The sequence below is a fragment of the Panthera tigris genome, chromosome A2 (genome assembly GCF_018350195.1).
Source record: "Panthera tigris isolate Pti1 chromosome A2, P.tigris_Pti1_mat1.1, whole genome shotgun sequence".
Taxonomy (NCBI): domain Eukaryota; kingdom Metazoa; phylum Chordata; class Mammalia; order Carnivora; family Felidae; genus Panthera; species Panthera tigris.
The window spans coordinates 117,910,501-117,930,128 of NC_056661.1; the positions used below are offsets into that span (position 1 = coordinate 117,910,501).

Sequence of the window (19,628 nt, forward strand, 5' to 3'; positions counted from 1 at the left end):
CCCCACACCAAGCTCTTTTGGCCTCAACTATACACACTCCTTTGATTTTTCTCTTAACTCTCTGATCGTGCTTTTTCTTTCCTTCTCTCATTGTCTAAGACCCAGTTCTTGACGACTTACTCACTCATCCATTTACTTCGCAAATATTTATCGAGCACCTATTATGTGTCGGGTTCTGTGTGAAGAAGTGGTCACACAAGGGTAAACAAGAAGGTGGTGTCCGTTTTCATAGAGCCAACATTTTAGAGGGGGAGAGAGACAGTAAGAAATCAGGCAAAATAAGTGAAATTACAGATTGTGATAAGTACAATCAAGGAAACAAAATAAGGTTGGTAAAAGAGAACAACGGGGCTTCAGTTCACAGGACCTGCTTTAAGTAGCAGAGTCTGAGAAGACTTCTCTGAGGAAGAGAGAGCAGAATGAGAGGGTGCTTCCGGGTGAAACATGGGAGGGGAATTTATCTCCAAACTGGGAACAGGTGCAGAGTGCCTGAGGAGGAACTAAGAGTCACGGTGGCCATGAAATAGTGATTTAGGAGGAGAGGGGCCATGAGAAGCATAGTTAGAAGGATAGGTGGGACCCACATAGTGCAGGGCATTGGAGCCTAAGTAAGGAGCTCAGATTCAACCCACATAAATAGGAAAAATTTTTTAAATGTTTATTTCTTTTTGAGAGAGAGAGAGAGCACGAGCGAGCACGTGAGCAGAGTAGAGGCAGAGGATGAAAAAGAATCTCAAACAAAGTTCTGCACTGTCAGCACAGAGCCTGATGTGGGGTTCAAACTCACGAACTGTGAGATCATGACCTGAGCTGAAATCAAGAGTTGGATGCTTAACCAACTGAGCCACCCAGGCGCCCCTTAGTTTTATTTTATTTTATTTTATTTTATTTTATTTTATTTTATTTTATTTTATTTTTTATTTTTAGGAAATCTTTGAATAGTGTTCAGTGGGGGAATAATAAAATCGGAGTTAAACATTTAAAAGAATGTTTTGGCTGATGTGTAGAGAATGGACTCCAGGGGAACAAGGTGGCAGCCAGGAACTAGTTAGGAATCCAGGGCAGAGACTGTTGATTGGCTACATAAAAGTTACTTTTAACCTCTTTGCTCCTTTCACCACACTGGCTGGGAGCCTGGTTTTTACTTACCCAATTTCCCTTGCAGCCAGAGGTGGCCATGTGACCCAGCTCTGAGCTTTGTGCCATAAAAGCAAATCTGCTGGAAGGCTTCTGGAACAGATACTGTGTTTCTTGATAAAAGGAACAGATCTGAGGTTTTGCTGGTGCCTCCTTCCCCTCAATGCCATGTGCCCTTGCTTTCTGCCTTTGATCTAATGATATCTGGAGTTGTTTTGCAGCCATTTTGTGACCATGAGGGAAAGGCCAAGAAAGTTACAGAGATACAGATATGGAACCACTGAAAAAACCCTGGAGCCACCTTGTCCAGACTTTTTGATTTGGAAACAACTAAAAAAGCCTGTATTCTTTATTTTTTTTTTTAATTTTTTAACATTTATTTATTTTTGAGACAGAGAGAGACAGAGCATGAATGGGGGAGAGTCAGAGAGAGAGAGGGAGACACAGAATCTGAAACAGGCTCCAGGCTCTGAGCTGTCAGCACAGAGCCTGACGCGGGGCTTGAGCTCACGAACCAGGAGATCATGACCTGAGCCGAAGTCAGATGCTTAACCGACTGAGCCACCCAGGCGCCCCAAGCCTGTATTCTTTAAGCCCCTAATAGTCAGCTAAATTGCTACCTGCAGCTGAAAGTATTTTTAACTAACCCAGAGGATCTGGTGAGAGCTGGTGATTTGGACCAGAGTGATAGTGCTAAGTACCAACTTTATGCAAATTACTTCATGTTCAACTCTGATCTCTTCCTTCTTTCTCTTTCTTTTGATTGGTAGCTACATTTGCTTGTGTTTTATCTCCCCATGTTTACATGCTCCAACAGCCTTTTAGTTTCCAACCTCCAACTGGTCCTTTCTCCATCCAATCTTCCTATAATTGTTGGGACAATATCAAGGTCACCTTCCCACACCCCCTTTCAAGAGTTGACAGTGGTTCCTGATAGTCATTTTGAGCAAACCTAAAGTGGTTCAGTCTTGTACTCAACACGCTACCAGATGAACCAACTCCACTTGTACAATCTCATGGGCTTGTTATTCCCTAAACGTATCTCTGCTTCAACTTCTGGTTACAACTGTGTTTTCATTCATTTAAAGAGTGTCTACATGCCTTCTATGTCAAACACTTTGTTGAACGTCATACTTACACCTACGCTCCCTAATTTCATCTTTACAAGTAATTCGTGAGATAGGTTTTATTTCCCTCATTTCGCGGATGTGAAAACTAAGAGTTAGGGGGGTTGTCTTGTTTAAGGTCAAAATGCTGGAAAGAAGCAGGGCGAGGATTTTAACCCAAGTTTTCTGATTGCTAAGCCCAGCGTCCTTTCTTGAGTTTTTATGCCGCAGTCTCATCATCTTGCTCTATAACATTCTCTCTTTGGTGTTCTATCAGTATATATTTACTTTTACCTTCCTCCCCTTTTAAGAATTTTCTTGCAGCTTGTCTCATGCATGAGTCTTTGTCATTTTTCCTTCAACGCTTTGTGTATCTTTAGATTTTTTTCTTTTTTTTTTACCTTTAAGTAGGCTCCATGCCCAACGTGGGGTTTGAACTCATGACCCTGAGATTAAGAGTCACCTGTTCTACCAATTGAGCCAGCCAGGTGCCCCAGAATTGTTTTTTTTTTTAAATGATCATAATACTTATTGTAATAGTTTAATTGATCTCTGGTAATTTCATTTCTCTATGATGTGTCTCTCGAACCAGATTTCAGACTTTCCAAGAGCATGAACAAGCAACATATTCTTCTTAATTTTTTGGTATTAGCTTTTCACATGGTGGGAAATGCCGTAGGTGATTAATTGATGCTTTTCTAATAAATGAGTAAATAAAACAATGAGAATCTTGCATTAAGTCTATGTATCTGGTTCCAGATAATTCTCCATATCCTTTGATTTTAGTCTTACTTACATTCATAAAATCTAAGTACCAATAAACACTAATTTCTTGTTTTTTACCACAAAAATTCCAACATGTTCCCTATTATGGTAAGTATCGTATTTGATAACCTTTCTAATTAACATTACATTTTAAATGCCTTTAAAATGCCCCATTACATGTTTGTCCAATAGTCCATGACAGTTCAGATGTGTAATTGCTATTATGGATTGCCTGGTGACCATCATTAAGTAATTAGAGAGACTTAAACATGTGTAATGCTAATTAGGAAAGTTATCAACTATGGGCAGTTAAGGTAATAGGGAGCATGATGATTTTGTTTTGGAACTGCCGTGAAAACGTGGCTACAGCGATATGGATAATCTTTTGTGAATCCAGTGCTTGAGGAAGCAAGTAGCCATTGGACAATGGGAATTCTGCATGGCAGAGAGTGACTTGTGAATTGGGCCCCCTTTTTTTGTCACTCCGTTAATAACTGTGACTGCCAAAACACTTCTGGGTTGTACTGGGGGGGGCACAAGGGGTCAAGCCCTGAGCACAGTATAGCTGGAGAGGGCCCTTTATCTGCCCCCTTGAAGAACCCCTCAATCAAGATCACTCTATTTCTAGCCTTGCTTTTGTGGCCCTACAACCTATTAGGCAACTGTTCAACGTGTTCTATTAAGTGGTGTGTTGGTTTTTTTTTTGTCCTCCCTGAATAAGTGATGAGTGCCTGCTTAGGAAATCACCCAGGATTAGCCCACATTCTCACAAAGGCCACTTGACCTTGACCATTGTTTCAAGCAGTTCCTGGAATGTTGGAGAATTGTTACAGCATAAGAACAAGGTGGCTTTTCTGCAGGAACATGACATGGTCTGGGAACATTTCATTTTTTTTTAATATGAAATTTATTGTCAAATTGGTTTCCATACGACACCCAGTGCTCCTCCCGACAGGTGCCCTCCTCAATGCCCCTCGCCCACCCTCCTCTTCCTCCCACCCCCCATCAACCCTCCGTTTATTCTCAGTTTTTAAGAGTCTCTTATGGTTTGGCTCCCTCCCTCTCTAACCTCTTTTTTTTTTCTTCCCCTCCCCCATGGGTTTCTGTTAAGTTTCTCAGGATCCACATAAGAGTGAAAACATAAGGCATCTGTCTTTCTCTGTAGGACTTATTTCACTTAGCATCACACTCTCCAGTTCATTTCATTTTTTAAAGAAATAGTATTTCACTATTCCCAAGTGGTAAGAAGTAAGTTTGGTGGGAGTGATGAGGGAATTCACTGGTTGTTTAAATGTCATGTTAGAGGGTGCCTGGGTGGCTCAGTCGGTTAAGTGCCCAACTCGTGATTACAGCTCAGGTCGTGATCTCTTGATTCGTGGGATCTAGTCCCACATCAGGCCCCTTGCTGACAGCAACAGAGCCTGCCTGGGATTCTCTCCCTCCCTCTCTCTGCTCCTCCCCCGCACTTGCTGTCTCTGTCCCTCTCTCTCTCAAAATAAATAAACTTCAAAAAACCCACAAATGTCATTTTAGAAACACATATGAATCGACATGCACAATTTTGCATGTATACGTGCATTTTTCTCAGGAGAAGAACTAAGCCTGTAGCAGGTTTTACCTTCGAGCCTTAGAGGCTTGGGAGGCTCTTGTTGATAGTATTAAAAGACAGAATAGCTAGTGGCTGGTGGTGAAGCAAACATTCCCATTTCACAGAGCTCTCTTTCACAATTATGTGGCAAAGAGCTAGGAGAACTTCAGGCTCAGCTTGAGGTCATCGCCGTCCATCAGGAGTCCGCTGGCTGCCTGGAGGCCTCTCTGGGGTCTTGGGAGAAAAGAGAAGAGGATGTATTCATTGCTCCTCAGACACAGAATGTTCCAGAATCACTTTGCCACCTTATGACTCAGCAAGTCACGCCTCCTTTTACAGAGACAACTTTTAGGTAGGTTTGAAGTACATCTTGCTGAAACAAGACTGGCTGATCTCTGAAATGACTGTGGGGCTAAGGTCATATGAGTAGTTCACATGGACCCACATCTGCGCTTTAATTGCCCTTTTCCGTCTCCACCTAGTCATAACTGGGGACACGGCGTGTGTTTAGACACTGGAGCTTGTCGTTTGGTTTTATCCAATCTTGCCCATGATTGCAGTGATATTGGGGCCTGGGAAATTTCTTGACTTCTCCATGCATGGAAGTCAGAATGAGGTAAGCAAAGTAAGGATGATATCTGGCAGATGTTTTCTCTTTCAAGATGAAATTAAAGCACCTTCGTACGTTCCATCCTTTCCCCAAACGGGGTGTCTGTTTAAGTGTGACCGGGCACCTTGGTCCTCTGTTCAAGTTGGAAGCTGTTTTCTGGTCCATTGGTTCGTTGTCTTCATTTGGCAGATAACTGTGGCATGCCACCGTGTGCATGGTGCTGGACCGTGCACTGTCAAAGAAGCAGGGATGGCTGGTGTCCTTTCCACGCCCTGGGGCCATTGGGGAAGGAAAGGTTATCATGAGAAGTTTAATAAGTAAGCGCTGAATACCAATTCAAGGCAGTGTTAGGGAGGCCTCAAGGGCTGTTTACGATCACAATAATCCCCCTGCAGGAGGTGGGACTTGAACTGAGTCTTGGAGGATGGCAGAGGGGAGGCAAGGAAGATATCTCAACTGGGACAACTGGGTAAGCAAAGGGTTGGAGTTAAGGAATGTAGTGTGTGTGTGTGTGTGTGTGTGTGTGTGTGTGTGTGTGTTCGTGTGCATAAAAGAGTGCATGTGTTTAAAGTAGAGGAAAGAGATAAAACTAGAAAGATAGACTAGGAATAGATCCTGGAAGACGTGCTTTTAATTATTATTATTTCTTTATTTTAGAGACAGAGAGAACACAAGTGGGGGAGAGGGGCAGAGGGAGAGAGAGAGAGAGAGAGAGAGAGAGAGAGAGAGAGAATATCCCAAGCAGGTTCCTCGCTCAGCGCGGAGTCCAATGTGGGGCTCGATCCCAAGACCCTGGGATCATGACCTGAGCTGAAATCAAGAGTCAGATGCTCAGCTGACTGAGCCACCCAGGTGCCCCTGGAAGGCCTGGCATTTTAAGGGCACTTAAAACTCCATTGAGTAGATAATGGAAATTGTTAGAGAGGTTATTGAGAGGTTGGAAAATATGTGACATTTGTGAAGTACCCATCATGTGCCAGGTTTCGTGCTCGTTCTGTACTTATATAAACAGTTTAATCTCCACATGACTTCTCTAGGAAGCATCCCTATTTTTCAGTTGGGAAAAGCAATTTAAAAATATTTTTTATTATGGACGTTAAGTGCCTCTTGATAAGAGCACAAAAATCACCTAGGACATGTTCTTACCAAAAAAATTCTACTTTTTTTTCTTTTTTAAGATTTCAGTTTTAAATAATCTCTATGACCAATGCAGGGCTCAAACTTACAGCCCCAAGATCAAGAGTCGCAGGCTGCACCTACTGAGCCAGCCAGGTGCACCCCCTGCCCATTCCTCAAAACAGAATTTCTATGTGATCAAGTCTCTAAACATTTCTAATAGTTTACAGCGCATACAGAGAACAGAGCAGCGTGTTGATTGACACAGAGGGATGCAAACAATGTGAGAAATTGCAGGATTAAAAAAAAAAGAGTTCATCCTGTGCCGACAATACGGAGCCTGCTCTCCCTCTCTGTCTGCCCCGCCTCGACTTGCGCGTGCACGCACGCACAATCAAGCTCTCTCCCTCTCTCTCTCAAAAATCAAATAAACACTTAAAAATAAACACACAAACAAATAAATACATAAAAGAGCTTACCTTAAGAAAATTTCAAAAGAAGAAAAAAACAGTATAACTAACCCTCTATGTATCACCCAGCTTTAGCAATTATCAGTTATGGTCAATCTTGGTTCATCTATACCCCTCACTTCCCACCCGCTGCTAATTATCTTGAAGGAAATCCCAGTTGTCACATCACTTCATAAATATTTCAGTGTATGTCTTTCAAAGATAAGGACTCTTCAAAAAAAAATAATAACCACAGTACTATTACCATATCTAAATTAATAGCAATTCCTTACTATCCTCAAAGAGTCATTATTTACATTTTCTTGATTGAAATTTCTTTCGTTTCAATCAGAAACCAAGTAAGATGTATACTGAAATTGCTTGCTGTGTCTCTTAAGTCCCTCTTAGTTGAAAAAGTCCACAGCCTTCTCCTTTTATTTTTCTTTCTTGCAATTCATTTGTTGAGGAACCCAGGTTCTGTCCCTGGAGTTTTCCAGATTCTGAATTTTGCTGCTCCGTCCCCTTGTTCCATGTAACGTGTTCCGCTGTCCCCTGATTTCCCATAAACTGGCAGTGGTAGCCTGCTCCGTGACATTTCAAGTCCGTTATTTTGGCAAGGATACTTACAGGTGGCCGTGTGTATTTTCTAATTTCAGCAAGTCTCTAGCCAGTAAGTCAAGAAGCCCTGGAATTTTCACCAAGGTCTCTCTGATTCCCAAACTGTGCTCTGGCCATCTCTTCCCATCGTCCACTAAGGTTAATCTGGCAGCGACCAATGGGAAGAATCGGCAGGGCTGGAGGCTGGGAACAGGGAGACTAATTCATGTCAACATTTATGTATAGACACTGCGCTGGGCAGAAAGACAGCGGGTGGCTGCTGTAATGACCCAGGAATGCAGTGATGCAGAATGTGACCACAGGGATGCTAGTCTCTCTGGGGAGGAAGGTGCAAGCCACAGGATCTGGTAACATTCTGGTTCCTGCAGTTACGTTCCAAGGAGTTGCAGGCACCTGGTTATGCAGAAACCTTTAGGTTTCTGGGATGTTTGAATGCCCTGCTGAACTCTTGGGGCTAATGGAGGGATCAGAATTACCCACACTGTTAATAAATAATTTTGATGACTTGAAAAATATCGTAATTTCTTTGTTCCATTGCTTTTTCCAAAAAGGTTTCAGATGAAAAATTTTTCCTTTTGAAATTGCACACATCTTGTCGAATCACTGTGTCGCACACCTGAAACTAATACAATACTGTATGTTAACTAACTGGAATTTAAAAAATGGCAATAAATAAAAGAATAAAATAAATAAGTTGCATACACTTTTTTTCAGATAACAGCTTTACATGTCCATTAAAACACACCTGCGCGGATGCACACACACACGCACACACACACACACACACACACCCTCCATGTCAGAAATGTTTACCATAGAAATCCCACATGACAGAGCCCTGGTTGTGGTGGAGAAAAGGGATTACTCAGAGCTGATATTTAGTGCTAACTCGTTCTGTGTTTGAATGTCTTTGGCACGTGTTCTATTTGTGATTAAAAAAACACAATAATACAGATGTGATGAAAAATAGTTATAATAAAATGACATCATATTAGACATTGTCTTACAAATTCCTTTTTCACTTAATAATTTATTTGGGGAAGTAGAATAGTTACTATACAGGCATAATTATATAGTTATAATAGTTACTCAAATTATTTACAATATAAAATATTATATGATGTAAACGCACATAATATATTTATAATAACATAAAATAATAATAGTTATTATATAACATGCTATTGTGTTATCATATAATTATCATACAATTTCTAAGCAATGCCTGTATGTAATAACTAGGCATTGCTTAGAAATTGCAATCATGGAGGTAAAAAATCAAAATCATACTTCTTATTAATTGATCAGCAGTAGGCTTACAAAGCTCATTAGGACAAATAATTGGTAGGCTCCTTCATTCTGGGAACCCAGAAGCACTGTCTCTGTCCTGCTGTTAGATGGTCCTGTCTGTAGCCACTGCCTAGATATCTGGCCAAACACACAGCAATCCAGGAAGTATTGCAGAGTGTAGACTTCTGGACACTTCTTTCTATTATGGGCAGAGTGCTAGGCAGTGATTCTCCTTTTTTTTTTTTTTTTTTTTTATCTCTTGCTTCTATAAACTAGGAGATGGGACCTTCTTGCCAAAATAACTAAAAACGAATTTTACTTTGTGACCAACGTACTTGTCTATTAAGTACCTGAGCGCCCAGGACTTGAAGGGAGTTTGAGCACTAAGGTTCAAGTAAAAGGAAAGAGCAGGTCCAAAGTTCCAAAACATATATTTTCCTCAATAGCCCCGTGCTGAAATGAAGGTGTCTTTGACAGTATTTCTGGTGCCTGTGAGCCCAGGTCGCCTCTCTGAACGGCCAGGTTGTGGCATGGGTTTGGGGGTAATGCTGTAGCCAGAGACCGAATATTGGGTTTCTGCATTCATCTGCAATTGCTTCCAATGTGGTGCACAGGCCACAATGCAATTAAACGCCCAAACTGCCAAGTTCAGTTTCTGAATGTGCATCTCCCTAGGCCTGACTTGCATATTAAAGACATCCGCTAAACACACCATTTCAATGTATAATCTGTTTGTCTGTCATTTGCACCGATCCCAATGTACCTTATTTTTTAGTAATTATTTTAAAGACCAGACATCAGAGAGAGGAAGCTTAGAATGTGATTATCCAAAACTGTACTAATAATCAGCAAAACAAAAGCCGCCTTGGAAACTGAGTTTATGCAAGCATATTTCTGCCAGCTTGGATTTTACATTAACACATTATCTGCAATAGTTTTCTCAAATGGAGTGCCATTTACACATATCTGCCAAGCCTCATCAAAACAAACAAGCCCCTATAATAAGAGTTAGCATATAAAGGAGGGTGGACAGAGCAACAATCTTTTTCCCCAGGGCTCTCTTTTATCAAACGACCCTGCCCAAAGAATAGAGGCCAGTGTTTTATGTTTCAAGTGTACCATATGGCATGATATGAGTGCACTTTAATGACTTATTAGCATATTCTTCTAACTAGGCTTTCCTAGTTAAACCAGCTTGACAAAATCTGAATTTTAAAATATTTGCATGAAACCTCCTGGAATAAACAAGGCTTGGTGATTTGTTTGCTTCCGCCAGTAGATGAAAGGGAAGCCCATTGATCCTTCATGACAGTGTCACAAAAAACATCAGGCTGGCCACCTCCACTCTAGCCCTTAGGAATAGGAGATTTTTGGAATGTCTGCAGCGTCGTTTAGACATTTTGACTCCCATGATGTGAAGATTTCCCACTTTGCCTAGATTCTGTGTATTAAATAATGCTTACTCTGTCCTCTGTGACCTTGATCCTTCCTTTGTGGAGAATGAGATGCTCTGGCTGAGGTCTAGTGCCTGCCTGCATCATTAAAAAGCCTTTTAGCATTTGGGGGAGGACAAGGCACCAGTCAGGGCTTGGGGCTTCTCATTGTGGCTTGGTTAGGGAGTGCTGTGAACCTAAGAGTGAGTCATGTCTCTGTTGGGACTGCTCGAATGGTCTCTGAAAATGGGGTACGTGAGGAGAAAGGTGAACAGAATGGAGCTTTCCATGTTACCTAGAGAGAGAAAGTTAGCTTCTCTGTTTGCACAGTGCATGCTGCAGCATTTTTTTCTATTCATATTTGTCCGAGAGTAAATGTCTCCTCTTCTCTCTTCCCCAGGTCAGTTCTCAGTACAATTTGTGGATCAGGATGCTCTGGGTGGAGGTGGTCAATGACCACATACGATAAAGGTGACAATCCTTGCTGACCCCACCGTAAGGACCGCCTTGTTGTCTGTAGTACAACCGCAATGACACGCAATTGATTTCTCTCTAGGAAACCTTTCTAGTTTGTGGCAGACATTAACACAGGCTCTGTCTCCCTAGTTATTTTCCAGCTAGAGGTAGTTATGTGGCACTGTTATGGCCAGTGAGACATAAATGGAAGTCAGCTGAATACAGGTTCTTGGAAAGCTTTTGCTTTTTTGGTAACAATAGATATGGCTAGCCGGCCTGTGCCTTGCCTTTACTTCTACTTTCTTCTTTTGTGGAGCGTAGGTGAAAGTGCTGGAGGTGCTGCATCCTTTTTGCAATCACGAGATGACAGGCAATAGGAAAGAAGCCAACACACTAAATATAGGAAACACATAAACTGATTAGAAAACAGAAGCCAGAGTGGCTGAGCGACTGGGCTGAAATCAAACAGACAGGTCTTCTGACTTTAAAAAATATTTTGTTAACAGGTCACAAGGCAATATTTGTTACTGTTATTGTACTTTTACTGTAAGTCGGACCCTAAGCGGATCTTTTAACATGTATGACTTTATTTAAGCTTTGTAAAAACCTGGGGAAGGGCTATGGACTGAGTTGTGTTCCCCTAAATTCGTATGTTGGAGCCCTACTCCCAATGTGACGGTATTTGGAGATAATTAAGGTTAAAGGAGGTCATAAGAGCGGGGCCCAAACCCAGAAGGATTACTGTCTTTATTAGAAGAGAGGTCAGAGCGTTTTCTTTCTCTCTCATCCTCTGCCATGTGAGCACAGAGATGGGAGGCCGCTATCTCTATAAGCCAGGAAGACAGTTTTCACCAGGAACCAAGTCAACTGGCACTTTGATTTTGGATTTCCTAGCCTCCAAAACTGTGAAAATACATTTCTTGGTTTTTTAAAAATAAATTTATGTTTAAGCCATCCAGTTTGGGATCTTTTATTATAGCAGCCAGAGCAGGCAAACAGGTACTCTTATTATACCCCTTTTGCCGATGAGGAAACTGAAGCTCAGAAAAGATTAAGTATCAGGGAGCCTGGGTGGGTCAGTTGGTTAAGCATCTGACTTTTGATCTCAGCTCAGGTCCTGATCTCCAGGTTGTGAGTTCTAGCCCCTCACTGGGCTCCGTGCTGGGTATGGAGCATACTTCAGAAAAAAAAAAAAGAAGAGTAAGTACCTTCAAGGTCACAGAGCTAGTAAGTGGCACTATTCTTTTTTTTTTTTTAATTTTTTTTAATGTTTATTTATTTTTGAGACAGAGAGAGACACAGCATGAGCAGGGAAGGGGCAGAGAGAGAGGGAGACACAGAATGTGAAGCAGGCTCCAGGCTCTGAGCTGTTGGCACAGAGCCCCACGCAGGGCTCGAACTCACGAACTGTGAGATCATGACCTGAGCCGAAGTCGGATGCTTAACCGACTGAGCCACCCAGGCGCCCCGGCACTATTCTTTAAGAGATAGTGTCCTGTGACCAGTATATGTCAGTCCCATTAATGAGTCTATACCAGATAAGTCCAATTTCTAAAGACAAAATAATACCAGGGGTTGACAAATTTTTCTGAAAACAGCTAGATAGTGGTAAATAGTTTAGGCTTTGTGGACCGTATGGTCTCTGTTGGAATCACCAGCTCTGCTGCTGTAGGTGAAAACAGTCATAGACACTACGGGAGTGAGGGGCATGGCTGTGTTCTGATAAAGCTTTATTTACAAAATCAGGTGGTGGGCCAGATTTGGCCCTGGCCCCGGGCCATCGTTTGCCAACCATTGCTTTGAGAACGGTATTAAAACGACAATGCTTTCTGAACTAGATATTCTGGGTTTGAGTCCCGCTGTAGGATTTTAGGTTAATTCCTATAATCTGGGCCCCTAGTTAAAATGGTAATATCCACCCTGCCAGCCTACCAGGGTTGTTGTCAGGATCGAGAAAGATACCAGACGTGGAAGGATTCTGAATAAGGGCAAGTGCTTATGTAGATACAATTCGACACCAGTATAACTTGACGCCTATCAGAGTGCTTCTGGAAACTCCACCCCAGACAAAACATCTTGGGTTTAAAGACTGGAGTCAGCTGAGGCTGATGGGGGAGGGCCCTCCTCCTCTCACCAGAGGTCTTTGGGTGTCCCTCAGGCCACAACCTCCCATTAGATCTGGGGTGCAGTGGGGCCTCGGGCAGATTCCAAGCTCCCTTCGTGGAGAGCTCTCTTTGGCTTTGACTCTGAGTTGTTTATTTGAACTAGGGGTGGGTAGGGAGGGGTGCTGCGGGGGACATGGTGCACCTGGTGAGGCAGATAGGCCAGCCGGTGTCTCTGCAGAACACATGTTTAAAGACAAGAACGGACCCTGCTCCCTCGCCCGCTCCTGAAGAAACAGGCTGATGGCCCAAACAAGAAACCAGATAAACTCTGCCCCCTTCTTCCGTTCTTGTTGCTTTTGCTTTCTGAAAGTATTATTCCTTTCTTAATGTGAGATAGCATATGCAATTTCTGACCTCTGAGGAATGTTGTGGTCTCTGAGATTTTGGGAAGCCAGCTTCCTAAAAAAAAAAAAAAAAAAAAAAAAAAAAAAAAAACAAAACGGAGAAGAAAAGGGCAGAAGAAAATTCTTACAATTCTTAGCATCCCCTTCAAAGGCCTTTGGATTTGGGCCTCAACTACTCCTTCAAGCTTCCTCTCCAACCACATTCCTTACCTGCTCAGTGAACGATCGTCCCCAGGTGTCATGGGCATGCCCTCGCTTCAGTTCTGCATCCTGGAACGCTCTCCCATTTTCACCTTCCCTCCTTGTACACAGACCCTTCCTTCCTGCCAACTCTCCGTTTGGATAGCTCTTTGCCTTTGAAGAAGCCTCAAAATTGAAGCCTTCTTAGGGACCTCTCTGGCCCCCCACCCAGAGCAGCAAGACCACTCCCTCCCTCCCCTCTATCTCGCCTGTAGGTCTTCAGTTTAGCCCCGAGGTTGTATCATTTTATTTGTCTTTGTATTCCTCAGAGTTTCTTACACATAGTAGGTACTCAGTAAATACCAACTGAGCACAGAATGACAGTAGCCAGGAGCACTGGAAAGCAAGGGCCTGGGAACAGAGGCTCCAGTTCCCATCTCTCCATTGATAGCTAAGCGCGCTGCTTTATGTGTGAGAAAGTGGTTTGCACACCGGAAGGTGCCATGCACATTCAAAGTCATACTTTTAAGGAATCCGTTGTATTTATTGCCTCCATGCTGCTTGCCTTTAACTCCCTCTGTGTGTTTCCTAAAGAAAGATCTCAATCAGTGAAAGAGTGATTTGAGACTAAATCAGTGGCGGTTATGTTCGTTTATCTCCACATAGAACTGAATCTTCCAGAGGATTTAATTTCTGGCCATGTCCTCGTGTATCTCTATTTTCATGTTCTAACCTAAGAGCAGGACTCTTTTAGCATGTCAGAGTAAAGAGAGCCTGGTCTCTGAAATCTGATCCTGACCAGCCACATCTCTAGCTGCATCTCTAGACGGCATTTTCTGGAACCTTCCTCCCCATGATCGCCCTATTAGGACTTGAGTCTGCTACGTGTCATCATCTCCTTAGCCTCATTTTCTATGGTCAGGAAGTCAAGGGACAGCAATGCCGGGAAATTCTCTCACCGAGAAGTGAGAGAATGTCCCCGACCAGGGGTATCAGGTAACTAACACAGTTCGGCCAAGGTTTGGTTGTGAAACGCGAAGCCTCTGAAACCCATTGGTGTTAAGTGCACACCAAATATTCAATCCAGACATGTCGTGCTTGAACTATTCTGGGGCTCATAAACCTTTCATCAGAATCAGAGGTGAAATATTTGGCCTTATTTGTAAGGCCCGTATTTCTAAAGACCTTAGGGGCTCATTTAGTATTCCCAGCGGAAAGGTCACGAGGCTGGTTTTCAGGGGTCCTGGTTTAGTGGAACTGATGACTTCAATCAGGAGATACTTTTCATGATTTTCCAGAAACCAGTACCTTGCTCCACGGGCACATTGCCTGCTCCATCCCCTTACCTCTCCCTTGCTACCCCCTGCACCAACCCCCCCCCCCCCGCCCAAATCCCCAAACACAAGCATTGTTGTACATAGGGCTCTTCAGAGCCCTTAGGTTTTCCGACCAAAACACCGAAACCTTTATTTAATAGTAATATGAGGGAAGGAGGCTCGTCCTTTTTAGGCAGACTGCATCACACAGGCTTTGAACGTTGTAGTCTTGTGGGCAGGGAGGAGGTTAGTTGATTTCACAGAAGCCTGAAATCTCAGTGATGGAGGGGTCTTTTGAGCTCATTTGGTGCACGCTGAGTTTTCCAGGTGGAAGGACTGAGATCCAGAGAGGCGAGGTGACCAGTCACCCAGCTCACAGCTGGGTTGTGACCCACCTTACACCACCCACTGCTCCCTACTGCATACTAGCTCTCAGACCCCTGGCAAGTTACCCAACCACCCATGGCCTCAGTTTCCTCACAGAGACTCTGAGGATCGAGTGAGATAACTCACCCACAGTAATTAGCACGGTGGCCTGGCAGCTAGGTTTTAGCCACTGATGTTACAGTTAACAGCCATTTTTTCCCCAGATGACTTCTTTCTGAGTTTTCCTGGCATCTAGCTCTGTCCTTATGTGACCAGCCATGCACCCAAGTCTGGGCCTCAGAAGCTGCCTTATAATGAGATGCTGTTGATATACTTTCAGAGAAAGTAATTTTCTTCTTTTTGGAGATCCCCAAAGCCTTTAGAGTTTTAAACACTTCAGGAACAGAAGATCCCAACAGGCCGCCCCTAGATTCCCATTATTATGTAAGTTAACAGCTGAATTTTTCAAATTGTTTCCCTTACAGACAAGCTGTGTACTCAAAGTCACTGAAAAGTCATTCTGATGCTCTTCTTTCCCTTGGGGTGGTTTATTTCACACTTGGTGATTTGTTAGAGATGCATGGAAAACTTGGACCTGTTCTGGGCAAGCATTATCTTCTCCCTTGCTAACTTCACTGTCTGGAATGTCCTTTTCTCAAACAGGCTTCCTTGGAGGTGGTGGCACTATATCAGGCCTCTGGGGGAGTCTGAGATTTTTCTCTGGGAAGGTCACGTCCCAACAACCTTCCCTCTGGGAGCCTTTTTTTTTTTTTTTTTGTTAATTTACATCCAAGTTAGCGTATAGTGCAACAGTGATTTCAGGGGTAGATTCCTCAATGCCCCTTACCCATTTAGCCCATCCCCCCTCCCACAATCCCTCTAGTAACCCTCTGTCTGTTCTCCATATTTAAGAGTCTCTTCTGTTTTGTCCCCCTCCCTGTTTTTATATTGTTTTTGTTTCCCTTCCCTTATATTCATCTGTTTTGTCTCTTAAAGTCCTCAGATGAGTGAAGTCATGTGTTATTTGTCTTTCTCTGACTAATTTCACTTAGCATAATACCCTCTAGTTCCATCCATGTAGTTGCAAATGGCAAGATTTCATTCTTTTTGACTGCTGAGTAATACTCCATTGTATATATATACCACTCCTTCTTTATCCATTCATCCATCGGTGGACATTTGGGCTCTTTCCATCCTTTGGCTATTGTCGATAGTGCTGCTATAAGCACGGGGGTGCATGTGTCCCTTCAAAACAGCACACCTGTATCCCTTGAAGAAATACTTAGTAGTGCAATTGCTGGGTTGTAGGGTAGTTCTATTTTTAATTTTTTGAGGAACCTCCATATGTTTTCCAGAGTGGTTGTACCAGCTTGCATTCCCATGGGAGCCTTTCTTAGAAACCATGCGGTAGCTCTCTTCTCCAGGAGGAGGCGGCCAAGAAGGAACCAAGGCGTGGCCCATGGTTGACTAACAATTGCCAATGTTTACTGAGCCCATATTATGTGCCAGCTTCCCTTTAAGCATTTTATACCTATTTTCTCTTTGAATCTACACGGCAATCCATCTGTTCTAACTTTCCGGAGGGGAAGGAAATTATTTCTTATACATCCTTCCTGAGGCACCTCATGCATTTGCAGATATGAATGCATGAATATGGTGTATACACACACATATATACATAGAAATTATAAACATACATGTAATTATCTGTGCTGTTCTGTACTTTGATCTTTTCCATTCAACACAAGACCTTGGAGATTGTTTCAACTGAGTGCTATTAACATTTACTTCATTGTTAAAATAGCTAATTAAAAATATTTCCATTTATTTCTTTGTATGAAAATAGAACGCTCCTATTACTCAGCATCACGTCTGATCTGGACGCCTACTTTTAATACTCCTACCTTGAGATGCCTCACAGTGAGGTACCTCCTGGCCTCTCTTTTCAACCAGGCCTTTCTGGCCAAAGCCAGTTACCCGGAAAATTCAGACGGAAAGTCCTTATCTAGGTAACAGTTGTAAAAGGAAATATTGGTAATGACAATGACATAGGAAATAACCGAGAGGTTTATTGTCTTGTTGGCGTACGAAGAATGCAAAAGAATGATTTTTGTATTGTTATGTATTACGTGTCAATAATATTTGCCATTACTGAGTTTTTACTGTTGTCAGACCTTGCATTTCATATAAATGTAATTTTTAATCCTCAGCCTTTCTATGAGGTTGATATTATCATCACCCTCATTTTATAGCCCTAGAAATGAGGACGCAGGGCACGTTAATAACTGGCCTAGGGTCTCAAAAGTAATAAAAATTAGTAGAGCCAGGATTCAATCCCAGCCTGGGGTGACACCAAAGCCTGTTTTCTAGCAACTGCCATAAGGCCTCTACACACACACACATATCATTTATTTAGTGATTATAAGAGGATATATTTTAAGTGGCTAAAATATATCGACTTATATATTAATTTTTATAGCCACACCAATTACTAAATATTTTAATATCGTGCTGGCTTCCCGCTTTATTAGTCATTGCTCCCCCAAACCTGATGGTGTAAACTGACCCAGTCACTCTCCCAAATATACCTGGTGTTTTTCTGCCTACTGGTATATACTTTGGCTCTAGAAATGCTGAGAAAAGTCCTCATGTCAGCCAGTTCTGTTTTGCAACAGTTTAGCTCAACAAACATTTATAGAGCAATTACTGGGTAGCTTCCAAAGAGAGAACAGTAATAGGGAGACTGCAAACGATTGGAAATTCCAGGATTGGCTCTGTGTCTGGGGTCTCTGCTCATTGGCTGAGTCAGCCGCCTGAAGGGCTCCCTTCTTCATCGTATTCCCTGCAGGACACCCCAGCACCTCCTTCTCTTTGGAAAAAAAAGAAAGAAAGAAAAGAAAACCATCTCCCTCTCCGTTTATTTTTATTTACTTCCATCTCCCCCCCCCCCCCGTTTCTCTTCCACCTCACTAACCCACGGTATTATTCTCATCTCCCAAGGCGATATTCTCGGTGTGAATTTTTCTCCGTCCTAAAACGAAGAACCGAATAGAGCCCAAGAAGTCGCAGTTTCCGTGGTCTTTGTGCAGAGCGCTGTGTTTTGCGGTGGGGCTGCCGGTGGGGGAGTCAGGGAATGAAGGAAGAACTAACGCTGCTCTGCATGATAATATGAAGTGAGAACAGTCTTGCAAAGACGTGACCTCCTGAATATCGGACGGTTGGGAAAACAGCGCTCTTCATCCTTACGGGGTTGCAAGCACCAGCGATCGCGAGAATTGATGTCTGCTACGGGAAACAGTGTGAGCGTGTGATTTAACTGCAGCTTGCCCAACGATCTTAAGACAGAAGCGAAACAGCTTACTTCTCTTACAGCCACATTGGCCTATGAGCCTGGCGTTCTCTAGCTCAAGGTTTCTTAACAGTGGCACTTACTGACATTTTGGGCTGCATAATAATTCTTTGTTGTGGGGCGCCGTCCTGTTTGTCCGAGGATGTTTAGCATTGGGCTCTACCCACGGGATGCCAGTAGCATCCCCCCAACCCACATCATGACGATCAAACAGGTCTCCAGACTTTGCCAGATGTTCCCTGGGGGCAAAATGGCCCTCCGTTGAGAACCACTGCTGGAGCAGTGGCACGCTCTGCCCGGCACACTCTTCCCCCCAAATCTATCTTTCTACCCCCCCTACCCCCCTTCTTCAAATCTTAGGGCAGATCTTACCCATTGAGCCACTTCTGACCACCCTTGTTTAACAGTGCAGACTACCTCCCTTGTAGCCCTTACCCTTCTCTACTTTTTAATTATCACGACCATTAAGTACAGCATATGATGTGTTTCTATTTGTTTTCTTTCCCTAGAATATAAGCTCCTAGAGGGAGCAATTTGTCCCTGTGTCTTCCCAAGCACCTAGAGCGGTTCTTCACATATGGCAACAAAACAAAACAAAACAAACAAAAAACCAAAACCAAAACCAAAAAACGTATGCAAGGATATATAATGAAAAGTCTGGCCCTCACCCCTTCTACCCTGCTCCCAGTTCTCCATCCCCCAAAGCAAATAACCATCGTTTTCTAGTTACTGGTTTATTCTTCTAGAATTTCTTTATGCAAACTCAAGCAAGTAGGAATATATATTTCTTATCCAAGCTTTAATTGAATTTTCTTTTTTTTGTATCAAAAATGGTCACATATAGGCTCCTGTTCACACCTTCCTTTTGATAATAGTTTTTTGTTTTGTTTTGTTTTTTGCCTAAGAAGACTTGTTTGTCTAGGAAGTTCTTGTTTGAACTGTTCCTCTCTGTGGTTGAAACTTGAGACCCACACCCTAGTAAATACCAACGTGACTTCCCTGTCCTTTAACAACGAAAAACCTTGATTTGCCCTTTAAATTTGAATTCAGATTTCTGCCAGACCCTAGCTAGGTCTCAGCCAGTCAGAGGTCTGCCTCCCTTGTTTCCTGCACGAGAGCTATTCATTGACTCAAGTCCATATGTCATTTGATTATTTTGGATTATGTGACAAGCTTTTTTTTTTTTTTTTTTTTAATAAATTAAATTGGTTCCCTCTAGGACAGGGCCAAGCATTGGTACTTCTTGGAAATTAGCCAGCCTGCGAGTTGGGATGCAGACAGTGTTGATCTGGACCTTTGGGCAAGAATCCCCTGGGGTGTTCCTAGGCAGCATTTCCAGC

General features: G+C 42.8%; 1 pseudogene; it reads right to left on the minus strand.

Moving 5' to 3' along the window:
- Positions 1-4,751: 4,751 nt before the first annotated feature.
- Positions 4,752-19,628, minus strand: part of LOC107179156 — a 32,620-nt pseudogene continuing 17,743 nt past the window's right edge.